Source organism: Bubalus kerabau, chromosome 1, assembly GCF_029407905.1.
Source record: "Bubalus kerabau isolate K-KA32 ecotype Philippines breed swamp buffalo chromosome 1, PCC_UOA_SB_1v2, whole genome shotgun sequence".
Lineage (NCBI taxonomy): Eukaryota > Metazoa > Chordata > Mammalia > Artiodactyla > Bovidae > Bubalus > Bubalus kerabau.
In genome coordinates, this window is record NC_073624.1 from 267,687,174 (window position 1) to 267,711,509 (window position 24,336).

Sequence of the window (24,336 nt, forward strand, 5' to 3'; positions counted from 1 at the left end):
GCAGCATCCTAATGCCTGTAATCTGGAATAAAGCACAGGGATTTCTGCCGTCCTTTCTGGGCCAAGATACTTTCGCCTCAGTTTTTCCCGTTCCCACAAACAGTGATCTGTTTGTATGTGAACCAAGGAACATCTCTCCCATAGAGAATGTAACCCAGACATCCAAGAATCAGGGAGCAGTTCCCAGTTTGCTATCTCACCCCCTAGCCTACCATATTGTTTCTGCCTGCATCCATTTTCAGCATGTCTTTGAATTGGACGAGTCACATTCACGTTTTCATTTCGATGGTATTTTCTTCTGAATTTACTGTTCTTCTTGCCCCGAGTACCTCTAGTAAGCACGATGCTTAACACTATCAACTCAGTAATAGAACACACAGTCCCTTGTGCCCGAAATGTGATGTCTGGACTGTGTGCTTGGAGAGGCGCTGTCTTTGTGTCCCCTCTTCCTTGCGAGCATTGTGTGGGTTTATAAAGAGTCTGGGCATCCAGACTCCGGGAGGATACACTAACAGATCCTGTATATGCCGCTGGCCTTGTTAAAATGACGTTCTAACCAGTTGAGCAGACCAGCCTTGTCAACTAACATGTGTTAAAGTAGGTCCATCAAACGCCAACCAGGGCTTCCCTAATGGCTCACTGGTAAAGAATCTGCCATCTACTGCAGGAGACATGGGTTTGATCCCTGGTCCAGGAAGATCCCACGTGCCACACAGAAACTAAGCTGGCACACCACAGCTGTTGAGCCTTGTTCTCTAGACCCCTGGAACTGCAGCTCGACCCCAGGAAGCCGGCGCTGGGACTACTGAAGCCCTCACATCCCAGAGCCCGTGTTCCACGGCAAGAGAAGCCACTGCGATGAGAAGCCTGAGCACCCCAACTAAGAAGTAGCCCCACTGTCTGCAACTATAGAAAGCCTGGATGACCGGGAAGACCCAGCACAGCCAAAAATAATAAATAAAATTATATTAAAAAAAAAAACTCCAACCAGAAGAAAGTAACCAGGCAATGTTTTCTAACTGAAGGTTCTTGATGGGTGACAGTTCTAGGGCCATTTTTAGTTTAATAATGAAAACTCCAACTCCAGAAGAAGAGTGAAAAAAAGAGGAAACATTCTGCTACCAGAGTGGATATAGACCAAAGAAGTGTAGTGAAATCCAACTCTGCAACCCCATGGACTGCAGCCTACCAGGCTCCTCCATCCATGGGATTTTCCAGACAAGAATACTGGAGTGGGTTGCCATTTCCTTCTCCAGGGGATCTTCCCAACCCAGGGATGGAATCCGGGTCTCCTGCATTGTAGGCAGATGCTTTACCGTCTGAGCCACCAGGGAAGTGGTGACCAAATCACATACAAATTAACCAAGTATGAATTGCACCTACCTTAAATGACATTTTAAAAACCCGGATTCTCTCAATCAATAATGTAGCCCTGCCAAGGGAAAGGATGCTATTGGATGGCATCAAGGGCTTCCAGAGCTTCTAACAGGAAGCAGTAAGAGAGGAGTCACTGAAGGGGAGGATGACAGGGACAGTAATTTCATTTTCTCTCAAGACCCTCTCTGGAGCTGCCAAGTAGCAGTCCCATTAATGCTTTGTTGGCCCTCAGTGTGGTGAGGTCCGTGGAGAACTATCGATCGGCTCGCTCTCAGGGTAAGATTCAGGGCCAGAGTCACCGTGTGAATGTTCGTCTTCTTTCTTAGGAAGAATAGAATGGTGAAATAACCTGGGACCTGGAGAATCCCAGGGACAGGGGAGCCTGGTGGGCTGCTGTCTCTGGGGTCGCACAGAGTCGGACACGACTGAAGCGACTTAGCAGCAGCAGCAGCACAAAATATAAGATCCTCAGTGTCCTGTCAAGATGGACATTTGGATGATATTTAAAGGCTGGGTAAGACGTGCAAGTTTTATCTGCGGGCCTGGGAATGGAGGGCGGTACCAAACCAGAGGGACGAATATGGAGGGCATACTGACTGCATGTGTGACCAAGAGCCAGTCCTAAGGGTTCATTCGTGTGTCGGTGTGGGTTTTATATCCTCTTCCTTAGGGGAGGCAGCATAGCCCGCTGGTCAAGATTAAGGATGCTGGAGTCACCCAGTTCTGAGTACAAATCCATATGCTGTACCAGGAGTTCAGCCTCAGACACCCCAAGCCACGGCCTCATCTTTAAAATGAAGATCCCAATAGAAATTCACAGCTCAGACATTCACTGTGAGAGGTAAATATGTTACCACATCGAAAGTTCTCAGCACAGCACCTAGTACAGACCCACCCCGCAACATACAGTACACAGAAGTGTACCTGAGGGGGAGAATTGTGTGTTTACTATTCTTGTTGTTTAGCTGCTAAGTCCTGTGTGACTGTCTTGCGACTCCATGGACTATAGCCCATCAGGCTTCTCCAGGGGATCTTCCCACCTGATCTTCACATCAGGTGGCCAAAGTATTGGAGTTTCAGCTTCAGCATCAGTCCTTCCAATGAGTATTCAGGACTAATTTCCTTTAGTATGGACTGCTTGGATCTCCTTGCAGTCCAAGGGACTCTGAAGAGTCTTCTCCAACACCACAGTTCAAAGGCATCAATTCTTCGGGGCTCAGCTTTCTTTATAATCCAACTCTCACATCCATACATGACTACTGGAAAAAACACAGCTTTGACTAGATGGACCTTTGTTGGTAAAGTAATGTCTCTGCTTTTTAATTTGCTGTCTAGGTTGGTCATAGCTTTTCTTCCAAGGAACAAGCATCTTTTAATTTCATGGCTGCAGTCACCATCTGCACTGACTTTGGAGCCCCCAAAATAAAGTCTCTCACTAGGGGAATGGGTGAGACCAAAAGCAAAAGCCTTGCATACCAGATGCCTCCTCACTGCACCCCCTGCCCCCCACCCAGATCTCAGTGCCAATTCTTAAAGGATTCTGCTGCTGCTAAGTCACTTCAGTCGTGTCCAACTCTGTGCGACCCCATAGATGGCAACCCACCAGGCTCCCCCAACTCTGGGATTCTCAAGGCAAGAACACTGGAGTGGGTTGCCATTTCCCTCTCCAATGGATGAAAGCGAAAAGTGAAAGTGAAGTCACTAGAGTAATCCTGACTTGTAAGCAACCATTTGCCCTGGACAGAAGCTCAGGGCTTAAGAGTGACCTGGGGACAGGAAGAACTCTGCCACCAATAAAATAACTGCTGGAGATTTCTGGTCCTATATATATATACACACATACATACATATATACATATATACATGTATACATATATATACACATACATACATGTGTACACATACATGTGTACATACATGTATGTATATGTGTGTGTGTGTATGTATACATATATATATGTGTATATATGTATGTATGTGTGTATATATATATAGGACCAGAAATCTCCAGCAGTTATTTTATTGGTGGCAGAGTTCTTACATATATATATATATATATATGTAGGAGTCCCAACAGAGAGAGCATCCATCTTTGGAGAAGGACATTCTGAAGTGTCATCCTAGGCCCGGTTGCATGTAGAAGGCTGAGCAGCAGGACCTTCAGTAACCTAACTCTAACCCATCCATCTCTTCTAGTTGTGCAGACTAAGCCAGCTTGTTGACAACACATGGCTGTCTTCTCAGAATCGCTTGTAGTGGAACATGGAGAGAGCAAAAGGGGGAGGCCATGGTGGTGGCTGGCGAACTTTGAGCCAGTCCTTCTGGTGTGAGGATTTTTTTCACATGTTAAGAAGTAAGAGGAGAGGAATTGTGAGAAAGTGCACGCAGACATTCAATAAAAAGACAACACAGGAGAAAAGTTAATGACAAAGGTGTGGGAAACAACTGCAAAAGCAATAGAAACAGGAAAGAGAAATGAAACACGCGACAAAAGAAGCAAAGGGCGAAGCAGGGGTGATGGAGAAGACTTGTAGACAGCGAATAAAACACAGACTAGAGATACCAAAGTGCTTGAGGCATTTTTGAAGAAAAGCATGGAGGATTCAGATATCCCCATGTAGTTAGTTCTCCAGAGAAACAGAGCCAGTAAAACAGACACATGAAGAGATTTGTTACAGGAACTGGCTTCTGCGGTTGTGGAGGCTGAGAAGTCTCACCATCTGCTGTGCACAAGCCGGAGAACCAGGAAAGCCTGACTGTAATTCAGTCTGAGTGCAAAGGCTTGACAGGGACCTCTGGTGTAAGTCCCAGAGAAGTCCCGGAGTCTGGAGGCCTGAGAACCAAGAGCTCCAGCATTCAAGGGCAGGAGGAGCTGGACCTCCCAGCTCAAGAAGAGAGAATCTGCCTACCTCCACTATTTTCTTCCCTTCAGGCCCCCAGTTGACTGATGCCTGCCCACACTGCTGAAGATGGTCCCTTTACTCAATCTCCTGAACCAAACGCTAATCTCTTCCAGATACATGCTCACAGACGCACCCAGAAATCATGTCTGGGCATGCCTTAGCCCAATCAAATTGGCATATAAAATTAACCTTCACATCCTTCTGTTATATATTTGCTTATACATTTTGTTATATGTCCCTCAGGCATTGGAGGGACTAACATGGAATCAAGAGTCTGATTTCATCAACAAAAGCTAATTCAAACTACCAAGCACAAAAGCAGAAAGGAGGGCCTTGTTTTAAGTTATAGTACATCTTATAGACCATAAAGAAAGCTGAGCACCGAAGAATTGATGCTTTTGAACTGTGGTGTTGGAGAAGACTCTTGAGAGTCCCTTGGACTGCAAGGAGATCCAACCAGTCCATCCTAAAGGAGATCAGTCCTGGGTGTTCATTGGAAGGACTGATGCTGAAGCTGAAACTCCAATACTTTGGCCACCTGATGCGAAGAACTGACTCATTGGAAAAGACCCTGATGCTGGAAAAGATTGAAGGCGGGAGGAAAAGGGGACGACAGAAGATGAGATGGTTGGAGGGCATCACCGACTCGATGCACATGAGTTTGAGTAAACTCAGGGAGCTGGTGATGGACAGGGAGGCCTGGCATGCTGCAGTCCATGCGGTCACAAAGAGTCAGACACAACTGAGCAACTGAACTTTCACATAATGGATCTGGGGCAGGAATGGCACCTGGCCCACAAGGCTGGAAACAGTCTGGAAAGCTGTTGGGATCTCATCTCTGCTTCTGACTCTAAATGAGCTTTCGTCTCTCTCTCTCTGCATGCTGGTTCCTCTACTTTACAGGAACTCCTGGTGGGACAACTGAGTTACCCACCTGCATAGAGCTCATGTTCCTGGGGCATCTCTTTGCCCTGACTTAGGCCAGGTAAGCAAGCATAACACAGGATGGCCACAGAGACCTCCTTCGTGGCTACCCAGCCTTCTGCAGTTTTGGCACTTGGGAGCTGTAGGGTATTAGTGGTGTGGCTCGCTTTATTCTGGGCACATGACTGTCCTGTCTACAATAATTTGCCCTCCCTCATTCTCTACTCCCAGACTCTGCATGGTTTGTTTCTTCACTGTCTTACTGTATACTGTGTTTCACGTTTGTGTGTTTATTGTGCTTCCCCTGCTAGGATGTAAACTCCATAAGGACAGAGGTGTTTGTTTGTTTGTTTGTTTCCTATTTACTATTTTGTCCCTAGAGAAGACCATGGTGCCCAGCACGTATTAATAGAATATCTGTGGAAGGAAGGGAGGAAAGAAGAGAGGGAAGGAGGGAAGAGAAGCTGAAATTCAACATTGTGATCCCTGAAGCGGAGAGCTAGGACTGGAATTAGAAGAGACAAAGAATGGGCGAGTTGAGAACAAGCTGTAAGACAAGATTGTTATAATCAGCAAGACTTTGAGCCCATGGTAACCACTTCCTGACACATCTATTAGGAATATTGAGACAGAAGCCCTGTGAAAGGGGAGGAGCTGGTTTTAGAACTGGACTTATCCTGTGTCCCACAGAGGTCTAATACCTGTTGATCATTTGTTATGACCCCACACAAGCCAGGCACCTTGCAAACTCTATGAGACGTGAGAAAACTGAGGAGAGAGGTTGAGCTGTTAAACTGTGGTCACCAAGCCATGGGAGGTGGAGCTTATTAGCAGCCAGGCTCCCTGGGACCAGAAAGCCCATGCTTGCCAGTGAGACAAGCCCAGTAATCTTATACTGTTACTGTATGGTTTGTGTGTGTGGGCTAAGTCACTTCAGTCGTGTCCGATTCTGTGATCCTATGGACTGTACACCCCCAGGCTCCTCTGTCCGTGGGATTCTCCAGGCAAGAATATTGGAGTGGGTTGCCATGCAGTCTTCCAGGGGATCTTCCTGACCCAGGGATCGAACCTGCTTCCCTTACATCTCCTGCATTGGCAGGCAGATTCTTTACCACTAGAGCCAGCTGGGAAGCCCTCTGTATATAATCTGTATGGTTTACACTCGTTATAGTACCTGCTTGAATGGAAATGCTCACAACATCGAGTTAAATAGTCTATTAAACAAACGTTCTTTTATGAATTGTGAAGGTGGCTCAGACAGTAAAGAATCCACCTGCAACGCAGGAGACTAGGGTTCCATCCTGGGTCTGGAAGATCCCCTGGAGAAGGGAATGGCAATGTACTCCAGTATTGTTTGTTGCCTGGAGAATTCCATGGACAGAGGAATTTGGTGGGCTATAGTCCATGGAGTTGCAAAGAGTCAGACACGACTGAGTAACTTTCATTTATGAATAGTAAATACTACAAATTAAGTGTCTTCCCAGGTGGCTCAGCAGTAAAAAAAAATCTGCCTGCAATGCAGGAGACCTGGGTTCGATCCCTGGATCAGGAAGATCCCCTGGAGAAGGGAATGGCTACCCACTCCAGTATTCTTGCCTGGAAAACCCCATGGACAGAGGAACCTAGCAGGCTACAGTCCAGGAGGTCACAGAGTCTGGCACAATTGAGCAACTAGCCAACAACAAACTTCTACAAATTACTATTTTAATTGTTTGCTAATGATGAGGCACCTAAGATATTTGAGAATATTGTCATAAGAAGGTAAACAGTACATCTATAATCTTATTTATCAAACATTTCACTTAATTATTACAAAAATGAAGTTTATCATCCTTATTTGTTTTTTTTTTTTTTTTTTTTTTTTTTTTATGGTTTAAATATTTTTTTTTTTTTTTTTAAATTTTATTTTATTTTTAAACTTTACATAACTGTATTAGATTTGCCAAATATCAAAATGAATCCGCCACAGGTATACATGTGTTCCCCATCCTGAACCCTCCTCCCTCCTCCCTCCCCATTCCATCCCTCTGGGTCGTCCCAGTGCACCAGCCCCAAGCATCCAGTATCGTGCATCGAACCTGGACTGGCAACTCATATCATCCTTATTTGAATCGGTGGGATCAAAAATTAAAGAATGCTTTGTATGTTTTAGGTGTAAATACCGATATAAACACATATGTATGTGTATAACATTGATAAAACCTTATATAAGTTTCAACATTACTAATCACCTGATGAAAAAGTGCCAAAACTTGTCGTCTCATCAGAACCACATTCCTTGGCAGTCCTAGGGTAGGATTATGAATTCAATTTGTAAAATAACTCACTGTCATTGAAGAGGAATCTTAATGAGTAAGAAAATTGGACTGAGTGCAGTATGAAAAGGAAGAGCTATTCATTTAACAAATGTATACTGAGTATCTACTAAATGCAAAATGCTGTTGAAGTATTAGGTTGGTGCAAAAATAATTGTGGTTTTGCATTGTTGAAATTTGCCGCTTGATGTTGGAATACATTCTTAAAGAAATGTGGTTATTTTATACATCATTTTAATGTACATTTCTTGCTTTATGTTTTTTGCTAATGAATTATTACTTGCTGTTTATATTTATTTTAAACTATAGAAATTATGTTAAACAAAAAGCAAATTCAAGTGATTTTTTTATTTGAGCTCAAAATGGGTTGTAAAGTTGCAGAGACAACACGCAACATCATCAACACATTTGGCCCAGGAGCTGCTAGCAAATGTAGTGTAGTGGTGATTGCAGAAGTGGTGATTCATGGTGCTCTGCACAATTCAAGAAGTTTTCTGAAGGAGACAAGACCCTTGAAGATGAGGAGCATAGCTGCCAGCCAGCAGAAGTTGACAACAACCAATTGAGAGCCATCACTGAAGCTGACCCCCTTACAACTACATGAGAAAGTCGCCAAAGAACTCAATGTCATCCATTTTATGGTCATTCAGCATTTGAAGCAAATTGGAAAGGTGAAAAAAGCTCAATAAGTGGGTACCTCATGAGCTGACCCTCCCCCCCCCAAAAAAAAAACCCAAAGCGGTCATTTTGAAGTGTCTTCTCTTATTCTATTGCAACAGTGGACCATTTCCTGATTGGATTGTGATCTGCAACAAAAAGTGGATTTTATATGACAACCAGTGATGTCATCATACATGACATCAGCTCAATGGTTGGGCCAAGAAGAAGCTCCAATGCACTTCCCAAAGCCAAACTTACACCAAAAAAAGGTCACTGTTACTGTTTGGTGGTCTGCTGCCAGTCTGATCCACTACAGCTTTCTGAATCCCATTAAATCTGAGAAGTATGTTCAGCAAATCAGTGAGAAGCACTGAAAACTGCAATGCCTGCAGCTGGTATTGGTCAACAGAATGGGCCCAGTTCTTCTCCATGACAATGCCTGACCACACATCGCACAACCAGTGCTTCAAAAGATGAGCAAGTTAGGCTATGAAGGTTTACCTCAGTTCAGTTCAGTCACACAGTCGTGTCCAACTCTTTGTGACCCCCTAGACCACAGCAAGCCAGGCCTCCCTGTCCTTCACCAATTCTCAGAGCTTGCTCAAACTCATGTCCATCAACTGACTCGCTGATGCCATCCAGCCATCTCATCTTCTGTCATCCCCTTCTCCTGCCTTCAATCTTCCTCAGCATTAAGGTCTTTTCAAATGAGTCAGCTCTTTGCATCAGGTGGCCAAAGTATTGGAGTTTTAGCTTCAATATCAGTCTTTCCAAAGAAATTCATGGTCCAAAATCGCAATTACTTTTGTACCAATGTAATAGCTAGGCCATGGAAGCAACACAGGTGTCCATCAATAGATGAATGGATAAAGAAGTGGTGGCATATATGTATAATGGAATATTACTCACCATAAAAAGGAACCAATCTGAGTCAGTTCTAGTGTGGTGGATGAACCTAGAGCCTGTTATACAGAGTGAAGTTAAGTCCCATGGACAGGGAAGCCTGGTGTGCTTCAGGCCATGGAGTCACAAAGAGTCAGATACTACTCAGCCACCAAACTGAACTGCATAAAAAGAAAAATAAATATCATACAATAACACATATATGTGGAATCTAGAAAAACGGTACTGATGAACCTATTTCCGGGGCAGAAATAGAGACACAGGCATAGAGAACAGACTTCTGGACACAGCAGGGGAAGGAGAGGGAGGGACAAATTGAGAGAGTAGCATTGAAACATATACGTTACCACATGTAAAACAGCTGGTGGGAAGTTGCTGTAAGCACAGGGAGCTCAGCCTTGTGCTCTGTAACAACCCAGAGGGGTGGGATGGGGTCGGAAGTGAGAGGGAGGCTCAAGAGGGAGGGGACGTGTGTATACTTACGGCTGAGTCACCTTGTTGTATGGCAGAGACCAGCACAACACTTGTAAAGCAATTATCCTCCAATTAAAAAAAATTTTAAATACTGTTGAATGCTAGAGATTCAAGTCCAAATATTCATATTTCCTTACCTAGAGGAACTTACAGTTTAGCAAAAAGAAATATTATGGGAAACCCTCAGTGCTGAACTTTTTTTGTATGATTCCATTTATATGAAATGCCTACTACAGACAAATGTATAGAGACAGAAAGTAGGTTAATGGTAGCCCACGGCTGGGGAAATAGAAGAATGGTGAGTCACTGCTAAAAAATATGGGCTTTCTTTTGGGAGTAGTGAAAATATTACAAAATTTATTGTGGTGATAGTTTCACAGTGCTCTGAAGAGAATAAAAGCAATCGAATTGCACACTTTAAATGGGTGAGTTGTATTACATGTGAATAAGATTGTTAACAAAAAACCTACATAACCCAACATTTATTTTCTCACATTTTCTGTGGACCAGGAGTCTAGGCATGGCTTAATTGTGTCCTCTGCTTGAAAGTAAAAAAGTGAAAGTGAAATCACTCAGTCATATCCTACTCTTTGTAGACCCCATGCACCAGGCTCCTCCGTCCATGGGATTCTCCAGGCAAGAGTACAGGAGTGGGTTGCCATTTCCTTCTCCAGGGGATCTTCCTGACCCAGGGATTGAACCCAGGTCTCCCACCTTGCAGACAGAAGCTTTACCCTCTGAGCCACCAGGGAAGCTTAGGATTAAAGCTTAGTCCTTTGCTTAGGATCTCACAAAGCTGCAGTGAAGGTGTCAGGCAGGACTGTGATCATATCGCTCAGTGCTCAACTCTAAACCAAAGTCTTAAGGGCTAATATGTTTTTCATGCAGCAAGTGTAATTTCTTTCTATAATATCAACCAACAGTTTCAATAAAGTACTTTCTCTCATGGCTCTACAGATTTGCTGGGTTCAGCTGGGTGGTTCTTCCCTGGATCTCCCACGCAGTGGTGGAGAGCGGTCTTGGGGAAGCCCGTGCGTGCTCAGTCACAGAATCGCATCTGACTCTTTTGAGACCCCATGGCTGTAGCCTGCCAGGCCACTCTGTCCATGGGATTTCCCAGGCAAGAATAATGGAACAGGTTGTCATTTCCTTCTCCGGGGGATTCCTCCCAACCCAGGGATCAAACCTGTGTCTCCTGCATGGCAGGCAGTGTTTTTTTTTTGTTTTTTTTTTTTTGTTTTTTTTTACCAGTAAATCATTAAGGAAGCCATGGTACTCTGCTACAATTAAAAAAAAAAAAAACAACTATCCTGAGAAAAAGTGCTCTTTGATAAAACAAATAGGAAAAAGGATAAGGAGGCAGTGATCAAAAAGCTCAGTTGGGCTGGACATCCAAGATGCGAGAGGTGAGCTGGGTCGGGCACTAAACACCTGCACAGGGCCTTCTACACGGCTTTGACTCAGGCTTTTCGTGCACAGCCTGGGTGTTCATTGGAAGGACTGATGCTGAAGCTGAAACTCCAATACTTTGGCCACCTGATGTGAAGAGCTGACTCATTGGAAAAGACCCTGATGCTGGGAGGGATTGAGGGCAGGAGGAGAAGGGGACAACAGAAGACGAGATGGTTGGATGGCATCACCGACTCGATGCATGTGAGTTTGGGTAAACTGCATGAGTTCGTGATGGATGGGGAAGCCTGGCGTGCTGCAGTCCATGGGGTCGCAAAGAGTCAGACACGACTGAGAGACTGAACTGAACCGAACTGAACTGATGGTGGCTCTAAGAGGGAACACGGAGAGAGGGAACATAATGCAAAACAAAGCTACGATAAATCAAGAACAACTAAGGGCTGCACCAGGAACAACGAGCACAGTGTTAACTTCCACTGTATTTCATAAGTCAAAGCAGTCACAGGACCTGCCCAAACTTAGGAACATAGAGAAATAAACCATCTCCGGATGAGGGACATCACGACTACATTGCAGAAGATAATGTGGGATTAGAGTTATGGAAAGCATCATCTGCAACAGAGAGAAAAGCCATTGTTTTGAGCAATGTTTCATTTCAAATTGCTGTAACCAAGCATTAAAACTTTCAAATGCAGTAAATCATCATATCTATCTAGCAAGCAAGGTTATTCCCGTCTGCACTTTCCTCAAGGGAAAGAAGGAAATGCCACATTTGAGGAAAGAATGCTGCTCTAATGCTGAGTTGAGTACTAGTTCGGCTCTAACAGACACACCACACATACCCCACACCCCATGTAGCACAGAAACACGTGTTTAATACCCAGGGCAAGATAATAAATCCAGACAGTCTTCAGTGATAATAGATCGAAATGCTTATCTATGAGTGTCATGTCCTTTCAGCTCGTCATCAATTCAAGCAGACGTTAATCTATTGAAATTATCTATATGATACTGTTAAATGTTTTAGGCTGCGTAAAAGCTTATAATCCAGAAACCATGTCTTCCTGGAATTTACAACTTATGCCAAAGGGCAGGGAAATGTTGTCCCTTCTTCATGATTAGTCTCAGCAGCAGCTGATGTGTCCTTTGTTATCGTGTGTTTTTCTCTTTTGGCTCTTCCCCCCCCCCCAACTCCCACCCCAAATGGCTACCAGAATAAATTGCACAAAATTCAGAATTCACTTTTCATAAGCTGCCTTTTAACCTACATTAATTTAGAAATGAGTTCAAGCATCTCTTGCTTACTCATCAGTGGAGATTTTTGTAAAAGTCTCAGCATGATTCTGTAGCGCTGCATGTAAAAGAGAAATATGAACAATTTCCACCAAAAAACTAACATAAATTCATTTTTTAAACTGTCAGCAGCTCTTCATGTTTGAATATGGTCATTAGAGAGGCTTGGGAAACTCCAAAATATTCTCCCAATGCTTAAAAATGTCTGTGCCTCTGCGTGTTTTAGTCTTCTTAAAAAGATAGTTTACCTAAGTGGGGTCTCAGCAAATCCCAGATGGTAAATACACAGGTTCTGGCATGCCAGGAAGAGAAACAAAGATATTCAGTTCAGTTCAGTCGCTCAGTCGTGCCCAACTCTTCGTGACCCCATGGACTACAGCATGCCAGGCCTCCCTGTCCATCACCAACTTGCAGAACTTACTCAAACTTATGTCCATCAAGTCAGTGATGCCATCCAACCATCTCATCCTCTGTCATCCCCTTCTCCTCCCACCTTCAATCTTTCCCAGCATCAGGGTCTTTTCAAATGAGTCAGTTCTTCACATCAGGTGGCTGAAGTATTGGAGTTTCAGCTTCAACATCAGTCCTTCCAATGAATATTCAGGACTGATCTCCTTTAGGATGGACTGGTTGGATCTCCTTGCAGTCCAAGGGACTCTCAAGAGTCTTCTCCAACACCACAGATCAAAAGCATCAATTCTTTGGCACTCACCTTTCTTCCTAGTCCAACTCTCAGATCCATACATGACGACTGAAAAAACCATAGCCTTGACTAGACAGACCTTTGTTGGCAAAGTAATGTCTCTGCTTTTCCATATGCTGTCTAGGTTGGTCATAACTTTTCTTCCAAGGAGTAAGCGTCTTTTAATTTCATGGCTGCAGTCACCATCTGCAGTGACAAAGGTATTAGGAAGCTGCAGTTTTTCCTGGCAAGATCTTCCTCCTGTCTCACTTTCTGGTTCAGTGGAGAGGCAGGTTTCTTTCATATCACATTCTCCATGAGCAGAGATTCAGTCCTTTCCAGCTCCTAACCCCAGCATGCGCCTTTCTGCCACTCATCAGTAGGGACAGTCCCGATAGTCCCCAGCTTCTCTGAATGATGAAGCTACAGAGTCTCAGGAGGCTGGTTCACTGGAGAGCACTTTGTTTCAAGGGTAGGTCAGTGAATTCTGGGAGTGGGCTCAGGTGGCTCAGTGAAGAAGGTTTACTTCCCTGAGCTGCCTTTGACCTTAATTTAAGCAATTTATTTATAGTTGGAACCATGTCATTTTAACCTGACCTTAAATTGAATTGAACAAGCCAATTGACAACACAGTGATCACCAACTATGAAGCCCATTTTTTTTACAGGAAAAAAGATACATTAAGTCTTTGGGAAGATCTGGATAGGGACCAAGGTGGTGGTGGATGTGTGGGAAGAAATTTTCAGAAACAAAGATAAATGGTTTGTGTTTTAGAGGAATAAATAGGTCAATGTTCCACACACTCCATTTCATTAATCAAGTTGGCAACAGTATCAACAAACTCAATTGCTAGTAAATGATTATCTGATTAAAATGGCAAGAAGAATATGCCCAAGTAGGTAGCATAAATTTTATAAGATTTAAAATAATCCCAACGCATTCTTATCTGATGGTATCAGTAGTATGTTGGGTAATATTTTGCCAGAAAAAAAAAAAATCTCAAGGATGTGCTTATTTTTCACAGATTATACACCCCCTTGTTCTCTTGTGAATTACACTGATCTACTAAAAAAAGTAAAAATAAACTATATGTTCAGGGATCATTTCTATAGTTCGTAACTGAAGAAGTTTCTCTGAATGTATAGAGCACCAGAAACCATGAGAATGAGATGCAGCGTTCTCTCCTGAGTGTGAGGCTGGCTCGGTGTTGCTTCTGCAGCTGCTGTTAGCCATTGATGATCGTTCTTCTCTTCCTTTTGGAGAGTAAGAGGGAGAGAGTGTAGTCTGAGTGGTTAAAAAAAAATACTAAACAGACCTCCGATATCTTTGTTCATGCTACTAAAAATAGACTTCCTAAGATTGTATGGCTTTTCCAGTGGTCATGTATGTATGTGAGAGTTGGACTATAAAGAAAGCTGAGTGCCGAAGAATTGATGCTTTTGAACTATGGTGTTGGAGAAGACTTTTGAGAGTCCCTTGGTCTGTAAGAAGATCCATCCTAAAGGAAATCAGTCCTGAATATACACTGGAAGGACTGATGTTGAAGCTGAAACTCCAATACTTTGGCCACCTGATGCGAAGAACTGACTCATTGGAAAAGACCCTGATGCTGGGAAAGATTGAGGGCAGGAGAAGAAGGGGACGACAGAGGATGAGATGGTTGGATGGCATCATTGACTCGATGGACATGGGTTTGGGTGGACTCTGGGAATTGGTGATATACAGGGAGGCCAGGCGTGCTGCGGTTCATGGGGTCAAAAAGAGTCAGACACGACTGAGCAACTGAAGATTGTATTGTGTTACATTATCCATGTACTTTGTTGTACCATTCCCAAATGTTTAGGGTAGATAATAAAATCACTAAATGAAAATTAGATGCAACTTGCTCAAATTTCGGATAAGAAAGGAGTGTTCTTTTTGCTCTACCCAGGGAGTAAGAAAGTGACCAAGAGAGGCATTGACTAAGCCCACCATCTTGCTCCAGGGACAGGCAGGTGAAGTTGCAGATGGACACAGATGAGTGTCTGGGACATTCAAGCTCCAAGCCCTGGGCCTTCAACACCTCTGTCTCCTGCGCTTGACTGACTCACTGCTACAGTCCGGTTTGTCTGGTCTCTGTTCACATGCCACTCTTGCTTAACTAATCTATTAATGTATTGACAGATGGCTTTCCAAGCAACACTTCTGCAATCTCTTTCTCATGAAGGTGTTTGCAAGTCAGCTCTCCCTTTGACACCTTAGTCAGCATAATATTGTTTCCTATATAGATGAATGTTGCATCTGTCCCAAGATCAGTGATCTGGCAAACTCAACTATCCCGAACACAGGCCAGAATAAATAGGATGATAAAAAGTCAATGAGCCACTAAGGAAAACTAACAGAATGTGTACACAAAATCTTGCTCATTTTGCTCAGAGAAGAATCTCCAACTCAGGGCTTAGTTACTTCCACTTTACATACAAGTCGGACATGCCATTCAATCAACTTCCTGTGTAGCATCACAAGAAAAGCAGCAAATATGCAGAGCGGAGAAAGATGGCTGGAAAACAGGTACACTGGCAATAACCAGAAAAAAAAAAAAAAACCTGACAACTGCTTTGGATGCAAAAGTGAGAACTTCAAAAATGTACAACAGAATGTAGGAGCCATCAATGTACATCAGAGTGTGAGAGACTCACAACATCCCGAGGCAGCACTGGCCTGCTTCCCAGGGGAACTGAGTCATCCGGAAAAGGTTAAACTATTATTTTGAATTCCAGATAAGAAGGCAGAATGTGTATTGCCCATCACATAAAGTTTTCCAATGAAAATAGCTAAAATAAAGGATTTCATTCATTCCTTTATGAAATAGACATCAACTGCTTACCATGTGCCAAGGAGGCTTTCATTCCCTGCTTTTTCTTTTTTTTTAATTTAGATAACTGCAGCCTGGAAGATAAGCAATCTGCTCAATCCTAATGACCTTCTCAAAGTTACTCCTAGATTAAGCCAGGCCATAAAGATAGGGAGTCACCACCCCAGTGCTCTTTCTCCTGCAGGTTCGCAGGGGACTGTGTGATCTGTCTGAAACCTGTGGCTTCATTAACTGGGAGACACTTAGTGGAAACAACAGATATTCAGACCTGGGGATGCATTGTCTCTGTTCTTAATATAAAGAATAAGGCTGTCTCTTGTTAAGTTCTGGGCTTTGAGAGTCATAGAACTCGCCTTTGCCTTGGTACCTGGATGCACAAGCTAAGACTGTGATCCACTTCTCATCATTGAAGGGACTTGAAGGGCGTTATTTTGCACTCTGTGTTCTGATTCCGTACCTTTTGTTTTCCACTTGCCTCACCCATCTCACTTATTTTGAATATATATCTTCTTGCTCTAAAAGTGAAAGTTGCTCAGTCATGTCCGACTCTTTGTGACCCCATAGACTATACAGTCCATGGAATTCTCCAGGCCAGAATACTGGAGTGGGTAGCCTTTCCCTTCTCCAGGGGATATTCCCAACCCAGGGATTGAAACCAGGTCTCCCACATTGCAGGCGGATTCTTACCAACTGAGCCTATCGTTTGTTTTATTTTTATTTTTTTTAAGCTTGTACAGAAGTCACCGTGTGCTGGATGCTATTCTAAGCCCTTTTCAAATATTAACTCACTTCTTTCTCATAATTATGCATGCACTATCCATTTACAGATCATTAAAAGCTGGCACTGAGAGATTCCCTATCATATGTATCTCTCAATCTACAGAAAGTATTTATGGAAAATAAGAAAATATATTGCAATCCATAAACAATTAGCTCGTAAAATTAACTGAAACATTTACTTAAATGCTCATCTTTATTTCCCAGTAGGGTCAGATATACCAGACATAGAAATGTATATACTTACATTCAAGTGATTTGAAAATGTTTATGGGATTCTTCAGGTTCTTAAGACACACTGTGATCTAACTGGGCCACTGACAGCTAAACCTGGGTGGGAAATCGCTGGTGATCTGACGCTCCCTGGCACACCTTCCTCCTGGCCTTCTGAGGGGCGTGTTTCCCACCTCTTTATTTAGCAGGCTGTAGTTCATGCCGGCCCTGGTGAATGGCCTCAGTCATACATCTTATTGGTTAACAGTGCTGTGGGCTGCCTGAGAATAAGTAACCCAAGTCTCCAAGAGTCCTGAGAACTGAGGAAGGGCTTTTCCATGATTGTTTCAGGGATCCTTTTTGAGGTGTTTAGTGCAGTGTACTGTAAATTGTTTCTTGAATTATTGAAAATCATGGGCATCCGGGTTGACTAGCTGAATAAACCTGAGTGAGTCCTTTACTCCCCAAGGGCAGTGCTGGGTTGATACGCACCCTTGCATTTGGCTCTGGACAGTGTAGAGGCTGAAAGAGGCTTTGTCATCTCAGATAAGACTAATCTCAAGGCTGTATATTGTCACCCTGGTTATTTAACTTCTATGCAGAGTACATCATGAGAAACATTGGACTGGAAGAAACACAAGCTGGAATCAAGATTGCCAGGAGAAATATCAATAACCTCAGATATGCAGATGACACCACCCTTATGGCAGAAAGTGAAGAGGAACTCAAAAGCCTCTTGATGAAAGTGAAAGTGGAGAGTGAAAAAGTGGGCTTAAAGCTCAACATTCAGAAAACTAAGATCATGGCATCCGGTCCCATCACTTCATGGGAAATAGATGGGGAAACAGTGGAAACAATGTCAGACTTTATTTTTGGGGGCTCCAAAATCACCGCAGATAGTGACTGCAGCGATGAAATTAAAAGACGCTTACTCCTTGGAAGGAAAGTTATGACCAACCTAGATAGCATATTCAAAAGCAGAGACATTACTTTGCCAACAAAGGTTTGTCTAGTCAAGGCTATGGTTTTTCCTGTGGTCATGTATGGATGTGAGAGTTGGACTGTGAAGAAGGCTGAGCACCGAAGAATTGATGCTTTTGAACTGTGGTGTTGGAGAAGACTCTTGAGAGTCCCTTGGACTGCAAAGAGATCCAACCAGTCCATTCTGAAGGAGATCAGTCCTGGGATTTCTTTGGAGGGAATGATACTAAAGCTGAAACTCCAGTACTTTGGCCACCTCATGGGAAGAGCTGACTCATTGGAAAAGACTCTGATGCTGGGAGGGATTGAGGGCAGGAGCAGAAGGGGACGACAGAGGATGAGATGGCTGGATGGCATCACTGACTTGATGGACTTGAGTCTGAGTGAACTCCGGGAGTTGGTGATGGACAGGGAGGCCTGGCATGCTGTGATTCATGGGGTCGAAAAGAGTCGGACACGACTGAGCGACTGAACTGAACTGAAGACTAATCTCATTCCCAGGTAGAAAATGGCAAAAAAAAAAAAAAAAAATCTTTCTGTTATCCACTTTAAAATCAGCCCAAAAATGAGAACAGAAAAGAAACAGAAGCGCAGTTCTTGATGATACTAAGATAAATCTATTTTTTCTAAACCTAGCGGACCCAGGTCTCCTGTGTCTTCTGCATTGCAGGCACATTCTTTACTGCTGAGCCATCTGGGAAGCCCAAGTCATCAGTGAATAGAGGGACTGTCGCCTACCAGAGTGAAGACACCCAGTGGAGATAAAGATAAAGGCGGATACCAGTGGGAAGCTCCTTGGTTAGACCAGCAGCACGTCTGAAAGGTTCAGGAATAGAGAAACCAGGTACCGAGAAAGGCCTGGGGGATCCTAAGCTATCCCTCTGAGCCAGTTTTTGAGTGGAGACCTGGGATCTTATTGGTATCTGGGTTCATTATCTTCAGATTGTTAAAGTTCCACTTCTCCGAAACACAGTCCAACTGTTTGCGTATATTTTATAAATTTGAAATGTAATAGTAATCATAATTTTTGCTAAAATCTCATTACGTTCTAATGATTTCTAAACTTTTAGAGGTTGTACGTATGCTATATGGACTCTGATCAAAAACTCTTGCTTCACATTCAGCGAAACTGAAATATTATCTCAGTGCTCACAGCAGTTTCAAGTCAATTAAGTATCACTACTTAAATTTGTTAAATTTGCATTTTTCATTGCTGTTACTCTAATTCAAAAAAAGCATATCCATAGCTTAAAAATAGATCATTAAAAAAGAGTGATGAAAATGTAGTGTGCACACTACAACTAAAAATGAAACTGGAAATATAGATAGGGAGCAGAACTCCAGGGTAAATACAGGATGTGAATCTGCAGGGGTTAGAGCAAGGGAAATTAAACGTGTGATGATTTTGCACAAGCAGCCAATTAAGGAGCGTGTGATTAAGTATGATGATGAATATAAGATAAATGAACTTTATTGGAAAATTGACCCACTGCCGCCAGTCCCAGTGCATTATCTGTTAAAACACTTGTCGATAGTGACATATAGCCCTAGAGGTTTTCTGGCACAATGACTGTGCTTGTAAAATCAATCACAGTTTTACAGAGCTATGCAAAAGAATACTATTTATTACATAAACTGCTGGATTTTTTTTTCCTAAGGGCAGATAAAAGACCAATGTGACAGACTGATATTTGTTCATGTTTATATATCTCCTTCCCTTTATTGCTACGAAGACTTTAAAACCAAAAAAGGTCAATGTTGTGTGCTTTATTGGAGAGAAAGCAGAATAATTTTGAAGAAAAATATGTTCAAACAGCCTGATCACTAGGTATCTCTAACTATGTAACACTAAGCTAAACTGTGTGAAACTGCCTCAGAATGAGAACAATAAGCTAGGAAAACAGAAAAGAGGCCAGAAATTGACCCAAGCATAAACAGGAAGTTGATATATAGTGGACTTTGTCGTTCAAATCAATGGGAAAGGAATGAAATATTTAATAAAGTGTGTTTGAACTACTGCTTATTCATATGCAAAAGAAGACACTGTAATCTTACCTAATTCTTTGTTGTCGTTTAGTGCTAAATCCTGTCTGACTCTTCTGCAACTCCATGGACTGTAGCCCACCAGGCTCCTCTGTCCATGGAATTTCCCAGGCAAGAATACTGGGGTAGGTTGCTGTTTGCTTCTCTAGGGGATTGAACCCATGTCTCCTGCCTTGGCAGGCAGATTCTTTACCACTGCCTCCATAAAAGTCCTCATTCTGGAATTTATTTTCATCTACATCATTCTAGATGAAAATACATTCCAGATGATTTAAAGACATAAATGTCAAAAGAAAAAACTTTTTAAATTTGAGAAGAAAATATAGATAGATTGATTCATGACCTTAAGTTAAGAATTTCTTAAACCATATACTAAAAGCACAAGAAGCAAACTACACGAAAAAAACATTAATACATCTGAACTATTTAATTTTGATAGAAAATTTTAGAACATATTTGTGTACAAAAATATTAAAAAATGTATCATTAGTAACTTGGGAGAGGAATGAAAGGAAAGATTCTGGGAAAGTATTCAGGAGTTTTCAGTTATAGCTATAATAGTTTATCTTTCAATATATATAACTTAAGCATGTATGGCAAAATGCTGTGGTCTGACAAAATTGACTTACTGGTGTAAGTTATATTGTTTTCTCTAATTTCTCTATTTTATGCTTAAAATAGTTTATAGTGAAAAAAAAAACAGATTAAAGAATGCTTAAGAGGCATGGCTGATAGACTATGAGGGTCATCATATGTAAAATCCAGTTCCAGAGGAAATGTTTGATATATTCAAAGAGATAATGGCTGAAGATTTTCTAAAACTGATGAAAGAAGTGAATCAAGACTTAAATCAAGGCATACCCTTTCTTGAATTCTCACGAATACACACTTTTCTTAAAGAGCAGTTATGTTTGAGCTGAGATCTTTCTGGCTACAATTTGTTCCAAAAGAATAAAAGTGTGTGGGCTGAGGTAGAATAAATGTATTATGAAACCTGAATACGAACAACTGAATGTTGTTATGTGCCCGCCAGAGAACAAATGGCTACTGGTAAAATCCCTTATTCAGACGACGCTGTTAGATGTTATGTGATATAAATGGCGTATAATGCGGGACAGCAGTCATTTTCTTCTGTGCACTAGCTGATCATTTGCTTCATTGTTAATCGCCAGTGGTCAAAATATGACCATACATTTTGGCTTCGATGCAGAACTTACAAGGTAGAAGTATTTGATGATTTACTGTTTATTTGCTTTTTACTGAAAACCCAGGCTACAGAAGAACTGACTTTTTGTTTTGTTAACTGGTTTCTCTTGGAGCTGTGATATGGGCCAGGGGTTAACATACTATCAGGCCAAGTCTGACTCGTCTTCACCTGTTAGCCTCCAGCCAACAGTAGCTTTTATATTTTTACATGGGAAAATAAAAACTGAAGAGTAAATTTCCTGATATGTGAAATGAAAACAAAAACTTAAGAGTAAACTTCTTGATATGAAAATTATGTGAAATTAAAATTTCAGTGTTCATAAATAGAACTTTTTTTTTTAACACGGGCACTTTCGTCTTTATATTGTGAATGCTACTTTGATGCTACATTTAGGCCTGCAAAACCTAAAATATTTTCTCTCTGGACATTTATAGGAAAAGGTTGCCATACATTGACTATAAGTGTATCTCAAAACACTCCAACTGATATGCAGGAGGGAAGACACACAAATCACAAATAATTTATACATTAATGCCAATTTCTTTATTTATAGAGAGCAGTTATGTAGAAAATACGACATGCAGTCATGACTCACACTAAATGAAGTTGTGAAAACTGTTAATGTAATTAAATGTGGTGATGAGTATAACTGCTTTCCTCACGTTATGTGACGAAATAATAAGTAGATGACTCAGCTTTTACATATCACAGTAAACTGGCTTTTGAAAGAAAAGTTGCTCTCATGAGTTTTTTAAAGACGAGATGAAGTAAGACCCTTCATCGTGACCATGAAAATACCAATAACGGTAGTATTTTACTTTCATGTTGTATTTTTACTCTAGTGAATAGCCAGAATCTAATAAATCAAGACCAAAATTGCACAAGTTTTTAGGTTGAAATAAGCATTTGAATGAAAATAATGTTGAAGATAAATTTTCCTAAGACAAAATTTTTGTTCAAATCACTGCTTTGCTGAATTTGACCCTTGCAAGCACTTGATTTTTTTTTTTTCATCCTTCAGAGAATGAAATTAATGAGCTATTATAGTGTAAACCTTGTCTCCACCTAAATGCCAAGACAGAGCTTGAAGAAATGTCCCAGAGCGAAATGAAACCTACAGGTTCACCTTTTTATGTTGAAGCAGTCAGCTTTATAGGTTTTCATTGTTGCTGTTGTTTTCTGTGTGATAACTCATTTACAGTCCAGCAAAGTGATGAAAGTCATTTTCAGAGAGCAGTCTCTCTAACTTCAGTGTTATATACAAACACAAACATGGAAAACTGATTATTATCCAATAGTTTCTCCCATTCTTAATGATACATGAATGTGGTTTTCTAATTCAATTAAAACAGAGATCAAGAGAAGAAACACCCCAGATACGGAGCCTCACTGTGCTACTTTGTGAAGACTGCACATACTGTCATTGTCCTCCATGGTCTGAAGCAACGATAATTAATGTTTTCAGTACTGTTCCCCTTCTATAAAGGGTGATAAATTCTTGTCTTTTGATTTGATTCTTGCCTGAAAATTAGTGGCTAAACTTTGCATATAAAGTGGCCCACAGCCACTGTTAGGTTGCATAAAATGTTCGAAATGGAATAAGTATTTTTTTTTTAAGAAGTAAATGGTGAAAATGTCACAAAGAAAATCGGAAATAACGTGAGAATTGAAGGACAAGTAAGACTGCTAATAGATATATTTCAGGGCCCAGAAAATATACATGCAAAGGTATGGAAAATAAGGTAAGTTTGGGGGTGGTGAGTAGACCAGTTTCTGAGAGTGAAAAATTAGTGTACGGGAGATGGAAAATGACTGCAAAGGTGATTCACAGGGAAATTCTTTGTTTCCTCAGTGATGACTTAGAAAATTCCATTTATTTTTGAAGTTTTTGAGCTTTTTCTCATTCCAAAGGTAGAAGCATATATGACCTTAAAGAATTTCCAGGTCAGATTGTAAGTGTCTGGCACAAGAAGATGTTCCAGATATGGATAAGGATTGAAAAGCAGCATGTTCTACTAAACCACTGGTTTGAAAAAAGAAAAATTAAGTTCTAGCCTAAATTTTTAAAGCCTTCTCCAGTATCAATTACATTGCAGATTTGGAAAAAGAAAAAAAAAATTTTTAGAAATACATTCTCAAAAACGTAATTCTTATTTATTTTTTTTCTCAGAATGCTACTGGAGAATATACTCCACCCGAATAAGGGGATTGACCCAGGAGGAACTCGGGGTTCCAGGAGCCAGGGGATCTATTGCAGGAAAGAAGCCAACAGGATTCATAAATGAGGCCACGGCCATGCAGCAGGCTAGAGGCAGCCCCACCCCAAATGGGAAAGGCGAGAAGGCTTTGGAAGAGATTTCTTCAAGACGATGAAATTGTTTCAAACCTAACACATCCGAACATATTAACTGAGGATTTATATAATTCAGGGAGTTTGGAACTGAAGTGATTAGGTAGAAATCTATTAAAAATTCTGAGGAAAATAAAATGTTGTACAGGCCAGAGTTATCACAGCGTGCTGCCTATGTGACTCAAACTGTTTACCTGATTCTCATAACGTGGGAACTTTACATGCTTCCCTTTAAAGCTGTATCTACTCAGGAACGATTGGGAACTCTGCAGGGCACAGATGGGAGCAAAATCTATCTGAATTCTCATCTTTCATAATGGAAAATTATGATAGTTAATGCCTACAACTGTAAGATTGAGCAGTAGCAATACCCATGGTGTATTACAGTACAATCGTAAAATGGACCAAGAGTTTAAAAAGGGAGCTAAATGATGCTGGAGGGAAGTGGGTAAGACCCAACTGTTCTTCATAAAAGCTTTGTGGAGGTGTCTCTGTGTTTATAGCTTAAGTTTTTAATTTTAATAAAAAAGTATATTTCAAGCAGTTAAAATGCAGAATGCAAAGTCATATCTATGATGATAGGAACAAGAGTTAGAAGAAGGTATAGACTAATAAAACACTTTGATTTGGAGAAAAAAGTTTCTTCATTGGGCTTTAAAAGAGTATGTTTGCTGCTGCTGCTAAGTCACTTTAGTCGTGTCCGACTCCGTGCCACCCCATAGATGGCAGCCCACCAGGCACTTAGATAAAAATCAGATTTTGTGTGTGCTTCTCAGTTTTCATCACATCCTCTCAACTGATTGCAAATATCCAGAGGTGAGATTTATTTTGCTTTAAGTTACTAAGGACAATAATCTTCCAGCTGATGAATGTGCAAACTTTCTAAGACGTACATACACATGATTTCCAGGTCCTCTTGTTTCATAGGTAATATTCCTTGGAACTATTCTGGCTGAAACCCTCCTTTAAG

The 24,336-nt window shown here is 41.6% G+C and overlaps 1 long non-coding RNA gene and 1 other non-coding gene across 2 annotated transcripts; both read left to right on the top strand.

The window, feature by feature from the left end:
- Window positions 1-14,017: 14,017 nt before the first annotated feature.
- Window positions 14,018-14,234, top strand: LOC129642436 (small nucleolar RNA U3). The gene has a single exon (XR_008709711.1). It is a non-coding gene; the product is annotated as a small nucleolar RNA U3 (small nucleolar RNA).
- Window positions 14,235-18,036: 3,802 nt separating this feature from the next.
- LOC129642292 (uncharacterized) lies at window positions 18,037-23,499 on the top strand. The gene is made up of 4 exons (XR_008709597.1): window positions 18,037-18,267; window positions 18,403-18,610; window positions 19,844-19,934; window positions 23,187-23,499. It is a non-coding gene; the product is annotated as an uncharacterized LOC129642292 (long non-coding RNA).
- Window positions 23,500-24,336: the final 837 nt, after the last annotated feature.